Genomic DNA, 10291 nt, shown 5'->3' with positions numbered 1-10291 from the left:
ACAGACATAAGCATTCCAAAAACATAACATATGAAGAAAAAATCTGAAGTGAAAAGGAATTACTGCAACCACTTTTGAAAAGCTTATACACTTCTGCCCACATTATTAAGAAAAACAATAGTTAATAACATTGTTTAAGGTATTTGAGTATCACAAAGCCGTTCTTCAATGCAGACCTCAAATACTTCAGGTAAAAAGGTTATTTTCATGGTAACTGATGTTGTAACAAACTGCTGGAAGACACATCACTACTTTGTTATCCAGCAGCACGTGGAACTGAATTGAACCCGTTCATGACAGTAGGAGTACGTGGTAATTGCAAAGGAAAACACAAATGGAAGATTAAGTACAACAAGGAATATCCCCCAGAGCCTATGAGCAGGATGATACTGGCCATGACAGAGTGCATTTATAATATTTACCTGACCTACCAACTATGAGAATGATCTTATACAAACCTTCTCAAAACGAGCTTTACCCACAGGAACACAAAGTTACAGGAAAAGACTAAAACAGCTTGTTTTTCAGATCAGCGGTCTTCAGACTATGGGGGCATGCAATACATCCTGAAGAGGGGGAAGGGCATGAAAAAAAAAAATAATAAGAACTGCTGGTCTAGAACAAAATAAAGGCTAAATGCATTTAACTGCTATTCCCAGATGCAGCATGTGCAAAACCCAAGGGAAGAGCAGAGGTATTTACTCCAACGGGCAGTATCTGCACCACCACAGTCAATGTCAGCTGGCTGTGAATTATTTTTATGCTGGAACTGAGACAGATTTCTAAATATCAGCGATAAACCACGAACAGCCTTATGGAGGACCAATGAAGGGTTCAGTTTGGAACCTGGAAAGAAACACAGCTGTGGCAATCATGCTGCACATCTGCCTGAAGCAATGGAGGACCCATCATCCCCTGGAGAATCTGTTCTCCATACGTCTGTAATCAAAAGATTATTTCCATCTCTGACAGACACCTCTCCCACCATAACACCATAGGCCTGGGCTGACCAACCAACACCTCTACCAGCACTTTCCTCCTCCTGCATTACACAACTTTGACTTCCAGCACAAGTTATCACAGCTTACAGACGAGACTCCCTTGGTACCAAAATAATACTGCTTTTAAGTAATTGAGCTTTACTCAGTGAATACCGTTTCAATTAGCAACTGATGGTTACTTCTCCCTGGTCACTGTGGCCGACCTTTTTCTCTCCACTATTCAGCCAGGACTTCCTTATGAAATGTCAGTAATCCCCTCGACAAGGACAGGAGAACCGAGGCTCTCCCCGAAGCAGGATCACTGAACTGCCTTTGTAAAGTCCCTTTAACCTCAGCACCACAAATACACGAAAACTGCAGTTTCTTGAAAAGAATAAAGCAGGCATTTTGCTAAACCACAAAAAAAAAGGCTGTGCTATGCTACAGGCTTATCAAAACAGCAGATATATTCAGTGTTAATGAAACCACATATATTATAAATCAGTCAGATTGCATTCCTGTTACGTGCTGTACAAACGCTATTCAGATTTAAGTGCCCTTTACATCCAAAACACTAATTTCCAGATCGACATTGTTTCACAGGTAACTTTGGGTTACCAAAACCTGAATGGCTAGCCCCGTCAGAGATTAAAGCTCCCGTCTTTTCTTTTCTTATAGGAAGGGCGCACAACTTGCTACCCAGGCTCTCAGAATGAGCTGTGGCTCCTGGACAACAAACTCCAGAGAACTTGCAGGTCCCGTGACACCAGGTCTGCCATTTGGCTGCTGTTTATACCGACAACTTCACCCAGACGCCCACGGGCAGTATAAGGCAGAAAGCGAAGGAGCTGGCCAATCTGGCTTCAACCTGAGCTGACAAGGAAGCCGGAGCGACAAGTGAGGAGGAAAAAAGCGTCCCAGAGCCCCCCCAGCCCCCTCGGGTGGCTCTGGCAGCTCAGGCCCACCACGCAGCGCTGTATTTCTGCTCTCCTCCGGCAGAGGGCAACGGCACTCGGCAGCTTAAAGGCCGCTCTGAGGCGAGTGGCGGACTGCCTGCAATTCCCAGCACCGCTGACACCTGTCTAAAAACATAAACAGTATTTAATACCGCAGGACTGGAGCGTTTCTGTTCCATTCAGGCTTTTCTTACATACGTCTTTCTTATGCTTATGTCTTACCGAGAAGAAAATACCTACTGCTTTTCACAGATCTGGAATCCTGCTCTTTATCAACAGGATAAATGTAATCCTGGTTGCTCCAGGAGCCTCTGTTATTGCTGTGAAATCACAGAAGTTATTATATAAAGATCTCCCAGGAAGTACAGATGACACACTGATATATAGAAGACATTAAGAGATTAATGTTTAAAGATCAGTTTAAAAAAAAAATAAGTAAATAAGAGGAAGAGCACCCCTAAAAATGCCAAACTGCAGAACTCCCGGTAACATAGCAGCGACACCTGAAAGCGTAACAGTGCTTTCAGTTTAGAAAACAGAGCCAGAAATCCTTTTTCACCCTCCTGCTAAAAGTAAACACCGTTGCTAGATGCATCTTCAGTCTCCGGAGACTTCACAGCTCCCAGTACGGGCTGGGTAGCTCCAAATCTCCCCAACCGAGTTCCAGCAGTGAAACACAACGGTATGCTCGGCTCCAAAGACGTCGCTCCTGGATTAACCATCTCCTGCCACCCAGCATCTACCCGCAGAGAAACAAACACCTCCATGGCTGACATCAACAGCAACCAAGGCAAAAACAAGCAAATGTCGGCCGGCCGGCCAGCCACCCCCCCAGGAGGCTAGAAGTTGAATGCCAGTTAATTCTCCTTTATTTCCTCTGCACGCTGTAGTTTATCAAGCCAGGATCTGCCTTCATTTTAGAAATCTAAGCTTGCAGAAGCTCCTACGATAGCTGCTACGGATATACCGAAAGTCAGTAAACTAAACAGAATGCAGTTATTATACAAATCAGCACATTTTCTGGATATTCCATATAAAATGTTAACTTATAAATACAAATATCATTTTTCTTTTCCGAAAATTTGTTTGGCACCAAAATTATACCTGACTACGATTCAGATGAAGATCAATTAACCCGGATTCAGGGCTTTTTTTTTCTTCTTTAAAGAAATCCAGCCGAGAGCACGCACTCAGCTTCCCCCAGGAGAAGCTCCACAGACAATATTCAATCTAAACTAATAAAATACTACCAAAAAATAAATAAAAAGGATTACTTCGGGCTCAACACCGTGCTGCTCGCAGCCTGCTTGCTTTCGGTGCAGCATCAGGCAAACCAGCACGTCCCTCTATGCAAAGCGCCAGAACTTCGGACATTTTGTAACAGCTGAGCAGGATGCTTACCAGGTTCCCCTCTCCCCCCCCCCCCCTTCACTCCATCATCCCACCCAGCAACTAAATGCTGCTTCTGACCACTGATGACACAAATTAAAAACAAATTAAAAAATCTCTCTGTACGATTAGCAAACTAACTTCATAAGTTTTATGTTAAGGTAAGACTGTCGTACAGCATTTAGTACATGTAAGCACATCATAGGTTTTGCTGACAGAAAGTAAGAATTTGAAAGACAGGAGAGGAAAATACTACGGCTGCTTTAGTATCTTTGTATTTACCAGCTCTGCTTGCCTGCTAAATAATTGCATGATTTACGTCCTTCAGTAGGACCTAGTGCTTCAGCACAACTTACGTGCAGAGATGTGTTAATAAAATCACGGCTCACAAATGGTGCTATAAACGCCCTTTAAACCATTTGTTTCTCCATTCCTCTTGTTTACGCTTTAGTAACAAATTTATAGCCTAGCAAGAATAATAACAATAAAAAAAATAACATCAGCAATGCCCCATTAATGCTTCCTAACATAATAATACCAAAAAAAGAGCTCTCAAATAACAGGAGACTGGAATTCAGCTGTGAAGCCCAATTCAGGAGCAGGACCATCTCCCCTCACCCACCAACTTTGCCACATGCTTAGATTGAAACGCTCGTAAAATAAACCACTGTCAACAGCAAAACTTCCTCATCCACGCTGATTACAACTAATTACAAGCAGCACATCCTACAATCATCACTTTTTTTGTTGTCCTGCCAAACGCATCACTTTCTGTAGGAAATTCAGGGAACTCGGCTGTTTTACTGTCCCAGTCATTATTTTCACCCCGTAGCTGTTGGTCCTGCAGAGATCTGCACAGGCAGGAGTCTGGAGAAGGGCGTTGCGGGGGACATTTAACACATTCCTGCCACAGCTCCAGGCGGCTCCTGAGCCCTCACAAATTAGGACCCCCCGCAAGCATTAAGCGCCCAGATCAAGAACTAGAGAAGGATGAAATCTCTGACCTTGGTAAGGGTGAAACTCGGAGCAGAACACAAACAACTCCAGTTTCCAGTCTCACTGTTAGATAACAACGCTACGTCTGCTGGCTGAGGTGTAACGCCCTGAAGGACCGAAAAAAGGATGGTGGGTTTTATGCTGGATTTTCATAAAACCCGAAGCCAGAAAAAAATATACTGTTTACGCACAAATTCTTGGCAAACACTCGCAACCCCATTAATTCTTCCTCCAGTCATTCAGAAAGCCATGAGTCAGGACCTAATATTATCGTGAAACTGACTTGCAAGAACTATCGGGGAAATAATTTTTTTTTATTTGCATTTCAGGGTCTATGTTTGCAAGCACTCTAACCCTTTATGTTATGGTCTGTTTAAGCTCGTATTCTGGTGCTACCACGTAATTCCAGCAGCAGTTATTTATGGAAAAACACCACGCAAATACTGCATGATCAACTACAGCTAGTCATACTATAGATGTGGCAGCACAAAAAAATAAAGGTAACTCCTTGTTTGCATTGTTAATACAAAAAATATACGTAATAAACATGATTACAGCAATGGAAAAGAAATCTACCCTGGATTAACAAACTCCTCTCAATTTTAACCATGTAATAGGCTACTAGGAGCATAAACAAGCAAATGGTTTAAATAAGTTTCCAATTTCCCTTTTTATTGAAACAGGAAAAAAAAAAGCTTTCACTACTTCCTATCACAAAACCAGCATGAGCACTTAGATCCCTTCTAAAACCTTTTTTTAAAGTACATACGAATGGCAAAATAGCGACCTTTTTGCCACTGAAACCTGACGAGGCATTAGATCCTACCGGGAAACTTTGACTACTTCTTACAGGAGAAACAAATTGGCATTGTTGATACAAAAAGTGAGGGGAACTGGCACAATACCTATTTTCACAGACCTTTCCTCATATACATCACGCTCGTCACCACAACAGCTCTGTAGAACACAGCGTACAGCACACGTTGTTCCTTGTCATGAACTGACAGCGATCGGAGGGAAGGTGAACTAAGTTACAAAATGAAATATTTCTCCTCCAGCCGTCTGAGAAGATAAATGATCTTAGTTATATTAAAGAGAAACGGGATATGGGATCCAAAGGGCTCATTTTACGTTACCTGCATGTCACCAACAAAAATAGAGAAAGCAATTTCCTGGTGCATCAACTCCACCAGCAATACCTCGTACACTCGAAAAGCCGAGACGCTGGCATGCTCTGTTACGGGCACCTTCCAGCACCCCCAGATCCATACCAAACCAAGCGTTCCCTATTCCCTTCCTCTTTTAGGGCAGGTTTTTTTCCCAAAATACAAAGATATGCAAATGAACAAAGCAAGCCGACGCTACCTGGGTGAATACATGTCTTTCTGTGCATAACTCCATTTCAAATGACTACCGTAACCAACACAAAATAGCAGCTCCCCCCGGCATGTGCTAAATATGGCCGATTACCACCCCGGCCCTTTCACCGTTCGGCACAACTCCCTTCCTGCTGTCTTCAGGCCAGATTCCCTCCGCATTGGCACGTGATAATTTCTGGAAATTCTCATTAGTTGAGACGCAGAATATCGTACCGGTAATGTTATGTTGGAATGGAAGTGAAAGCACACTGAAGCAGCATAAACCACCCTCGATCCATTTAATGATCGAGACCAGCACGTACCATGAACCTGATCTTTCCATCCTTCTCATGTTTTGTGTTATAAAGCACAAAAATCCCACTAATAAGAGATGCAAGCGCAACTCTGAAGCAGATTTAAATATCCGTGTGTGACTGTCACCGTTAGTTATAAAACCCTCTCTCCTCTTCCTAACCTATTCTCGTTCGTTCCTCTGCTGTTATTTAACTCTTTACGGCTACTGTAGAAACACTATGCCTGGTTCATGTAATTCTTAAAAATACACTAAATTTTTATTTTTTCAACTCCATAGCAGCAAAACAGCGAGCAGAACACCCAGATACGGCTTGCTTTCCCACTCCTCCTCCACTTACTCGGAACTAAGGTACCTCAGGGATCTAGAATACTGCTCTGCCATGTTTTTCACCTCCTCAAGCCCCCAGATCTCAAGAGTCTTCGTGCAGAGCCTCTGCCTCCAGCCAGCAGATGCCATTTCCTCAGTCCTGTCCCAGTGATTCTGTACAAGCCGGCAGCAGACGGCCGGGGTCTGCTGCCTGCAGTCTGGAAGGCACCGACCTCGGGTTGTGTATCCTCTTACAGCTGAGAACTTGCTTTAAAATGGCAGCATGTTCCTCAACGCCAAACTGACTTGTTTTTCCCCTGCGTAGCCTACTAACAGCCATTCTTCCCTTGTTTTCCATAAAAACCCATTTCCAAAATTGTTGTGAACAAAACACCATTTAAAACACCTTCTTTCACCACATATCCATAGGCACAAGTCCTTTACGGTAAGATCTGCCCAACCTACCTATAAATAGGCTCTGGAGACCAACAGCTGAGCATGTTCCTCACGGCATCCCCCTGGGTACCTACATAAACAGGTACCTCCATAAAGCACCGTGCCTTACCACCACCAGCCCAGGCAGACACACAACTGCTCTGCAGCTCCGGTGGGACACCATGGGGCGACAAAAATCCAAAGGGGACCAACCCGTCTCTTCCTGAGAGAACCCCCACACTCTGCAGAGGTTCCTGCTGGCTGCAGGGGAGGTTCCCCAGTCGTGGGCCAGGCCCAATCCCCCCCCAAAAAACGCTTTGTGGACCAAACACCCGCTTCTTTCAGGAGGCAAAGGTGCTGCGGGCAAGTCCCGCTTGCCTCTCCTGAAGGGGGAGGCTTTGGAACCTCCCTCTCAGGAATGGGAGCCAGGCCCAGCTCCTGTCCGAGACCCCCAGCCATCCCAGTTCTTGTCATCCCCTGGTTCCCACCAGACGCCCCCAGCCACCCCAGTTCCTGCCAGATGCCCAGCTCCTGTCAGACTCCCCCAGACCCTCTGGTTCCCACCAGAACCCCCAGATCCTATCACAAACTGGTTCCTACCTGACACCCCCAAATGCTCTGGTTCCTGTCAGACCCCCGGCTCCTGTCACGTTCTGATTCCCACCTAACACCTCAACTCCCACCAGACATCCCCAGACCCCCCAGCTCCTGTCAGACCCCCTAGCTCCCACCTGCTGTCCTGACTCCTGTCAGACAACCCCAGACCCCGACCCCCTGGTTCCTGTCATGCTGTGGCTCTCACCTGACACCCCGACTCCCACCTGACACCCCCAGACTCTCATATTCCTGTCAGACACCCCCAGACTCCCTGGTTCCCGTCAGACCCCCTGGTTCCTGTCATGCTGCGGCTCTCGCCTGGCACCCCAACTCCCAGCTGACACCCCCAGACTCTCATATTCCTGTCAGATGCCCCCAGACCCATGGTTCCTGCCAGACCCCCTGGTTCCCTGACACCCCCAGACCCTCTGGTTCCTGTCAGATGCCCCATGACCCCCCGGCTCCCATCAAACCCTCCAATTCCTGTCAGACCTCCGGACTCCTGTCAGACACCCCCAGACCCCCCAATTCCCGTCAGACCCCCGCCTCCTTCCTGACACCCCATCTCCCTCCTGACACCCCCAGACCCCCCGATTCCTATCAACCCCCTCAGTTCCTGTCAGAAACCCCCAGACCCCGGTTCCCGCCTGACCCCTCCGCCTCCTGTCAGCGCCCTCCCCCCCCCCCCCCCCCGGCCCCCCCCCCCCCCCCCCCCCGCGGCGGGCTGTGGGCGGCGCGAGGCCGTGCCGCGTGACGGCGGGAGCCGGCGGCACGTGGCCGCGACCATAACAAACAGGCGGGGGGGCGGGGGCGGGCCGCGCTCGCGCCCTGCCAAGGGCGGGCGGGGAAGGGGGGGGGGGGGGGGGGGCGGGGGGGGGGGGGGGGGTGGGGAGGTCGCTACCGCGAGCGGCGATTGGTCGGTGGGCGCGGTGGGCGGGGCCGGCGGGCCCGCCGCCTTGGTGCAGTGCTGAGGAGGCGCCAGGCGGGGGCTGCTGCTGCTGCCGCCGCGCGTCGAGGGGTCGCGCGCGCTTCCCGCCCTCCGCGACGCCGCTCGCGCTCCCCCTCGCCTCGCGGCAGCCGCGCTGTGCCCCCTCCTCGGGCGGCCATGGCTACGCGGCCCCACGCGGATATAAACGCATAAAGCCGAGCTCCACGGGCCCTGCGCCACCTGCCTGCCTGCCCTCCCTCCTTTCCCTCCCCTCCCCTCGGCAGCCCCGGGTTGCGCCACGCAGGAAAAGCCGCCGCAGCTCTGCCCGCGGCGCTCGTCCCCTCCCTGAGAGGCTGGTGCCTTGCGCACCCCCCAAAAACAGATCCTCCGTCGCCACAGGGATGCCCCTGGGCATCGTGATTCCCTCAGGGACCCCTCAAAACTGCTCCTCCATCACCACAGGGACCCCCACGGCATCGTCATTCCCACAGAGACCCCCAAAACCAGCTCCTCCATTGCTACAGGGACCCCCCTGGGCACCACCACTCCCTCACGCACCCCAAACCCAGCTCTCGGCACCACCATTCCCTCACGCACCCCAGGACTCTGCTCGTCACCACAGCACCTCAATCCCAGCTCCTCCATCGCCACAGGGTCCCCCCTCAGGACCACCGTTCCCTCACGAACCCCAAGGCTCTGCTCTTTGCCACAGGGACCCCGGTGAACACCGTTCCCTCACGCACCCCCAAATCCAGCTCCTCCATTGCCGCAGCGTCTCCTCTCAGCACCGCCATTCCCTCAGGCGCCCCAAGGCTCCGCGTCTCATCGCCACAGCGCCCCAAAGCCAGCTCCTCAACACCACAGGGACCCCTCTGGGTACCACCATTCCATCAGGCACCCCATGACTCTGCTCCCCGACACAGGGACCCCTCTGACCACCACCATTCCCTCAGGCACCCCCAAACCCAGCTCCTCCATCGTCACAGGGTCCCCTCAACGCCACTATTCCCTCAGGCAGCCCAAAACCCCACTCCTCGACGCCATGGGGTCTCCTCATCTCCCCAGGATCTCCTCTTGGCATCACCGTTCCCTCAGGCACCCTAAACCCCGCTCCTCGACGCCACAGGGTCCCCTCCGATCCCTGCCGCTCCCTCACGCGCACCAGAACCCAGCTCCTCAGCACCACAGCGTTCCCTCCGTCCCCTTCCAGCACCCCAAAACCCCGCTCCTCAACGCCACGGTGCCCCTCTCCCAGCACTGTTCCCTCTCAAGCACCCCAAAACCCCCTCAGTCAACACCTCGCGATCGCCTTCCCAGTACCGCAATCCCCTCCGGCACCCCCAAACCCCTCCTCAACACCTCACCGTCAGCCTCCAGCACCCCAAAACCCCACTCACCTTCACAGTGCCCCCCCAACACCACCATTCCCTCAAGCACCCCAAAACCCCTCTCTCATCACCTCGTCATCCTCCAACACCCCAAAACCCCACTCACCACAATACCCCCCCCTCCCAACACCACCATTCCCTCAAGCCCCCCCAAACCCCTCTCTCAACACCTCCCCATCACCCCCACCCCTTCCAGCACCCCAAAACCCCCCCACGGCTCCCCCTTCCCTCAGACACCCCACAACCCACAGCCCCCCCAAACAACCCCCCCCGGCTCCCCTCAGCACCGAACCCCTCGCACCCACCTGTGGGGCCGCGGGACCACCGCGACCCCGGGGAGCCACCGCAAGCCCCGGGGGGCCACCATTAACCCCGGGGGGGGCCACCACAAGCCCCGGGACCACCGCGGAGAGCCTCGCCAATTAATTACCGAGCGCTCGCAAGCGGCTGGAGCACACGGAGGGCTCGGGGAAGTGCTAAATATACCCGCTGCCAGCGAAACCGCCCGTGTCACAGGCCCGGGGCTGGCGAGGCAGCGGCGCTTCCCTCCCCGCCTCCCCCCGCCCCGGCCCCCGCCGGCCACATTTTGTTTTCTCCATACGCACTTCGAAACGCAGCCCTAACCCCCCCCCCCCCCCCCCC

General features: G+C 51.3%; 1 long non-coding RNA gene across 1 annotated transcript; it reads right to left on the bottom strand.

Moving 5' to 3' along the window:
* Positions 1–1652: 1652 nt before the first annotated feature.
* On the bottom strand, positions 1653–10239 carry LOC118156966. The gene is made up of 2 exons (XR_004746502.1): positions 9955–10239; positions 1653–4428 (listed from the first exon to the last, which is right to left on the bottom strand). It is a non-coding gene; the product is annotated as an uncharacterized LOC118156966 (long non-coding RNA).
* Between the last annotated feature and the right edge of the window lie 52 nt (positions 10240–10291).

The sequence above is a fragment of the Oxyura jamaicensis genome (genome assembly GCF_011077185.1).
Source record: "Oxyura jamaicensis isolate SHBP4307 breed ruddy duck chromosome 1 unlocalized genomic scaffold, BPBGC_Ojam_1.0 oxy1_random_OJ106648, whole genome shotgun sequence".
NCBI classification, from domain to species: domain Eukaryota; kingdom Metazoa; phylum Chordata; class Aves; order Anseriformes; family Anatidae; genus Oxyura; species Oxyura jamaicensis.
The sequence above is the reverse complement of the archived record's forward strand: the minus strand, read 5'-3'. Positions and strand labels throughout refer to the sequence as shown.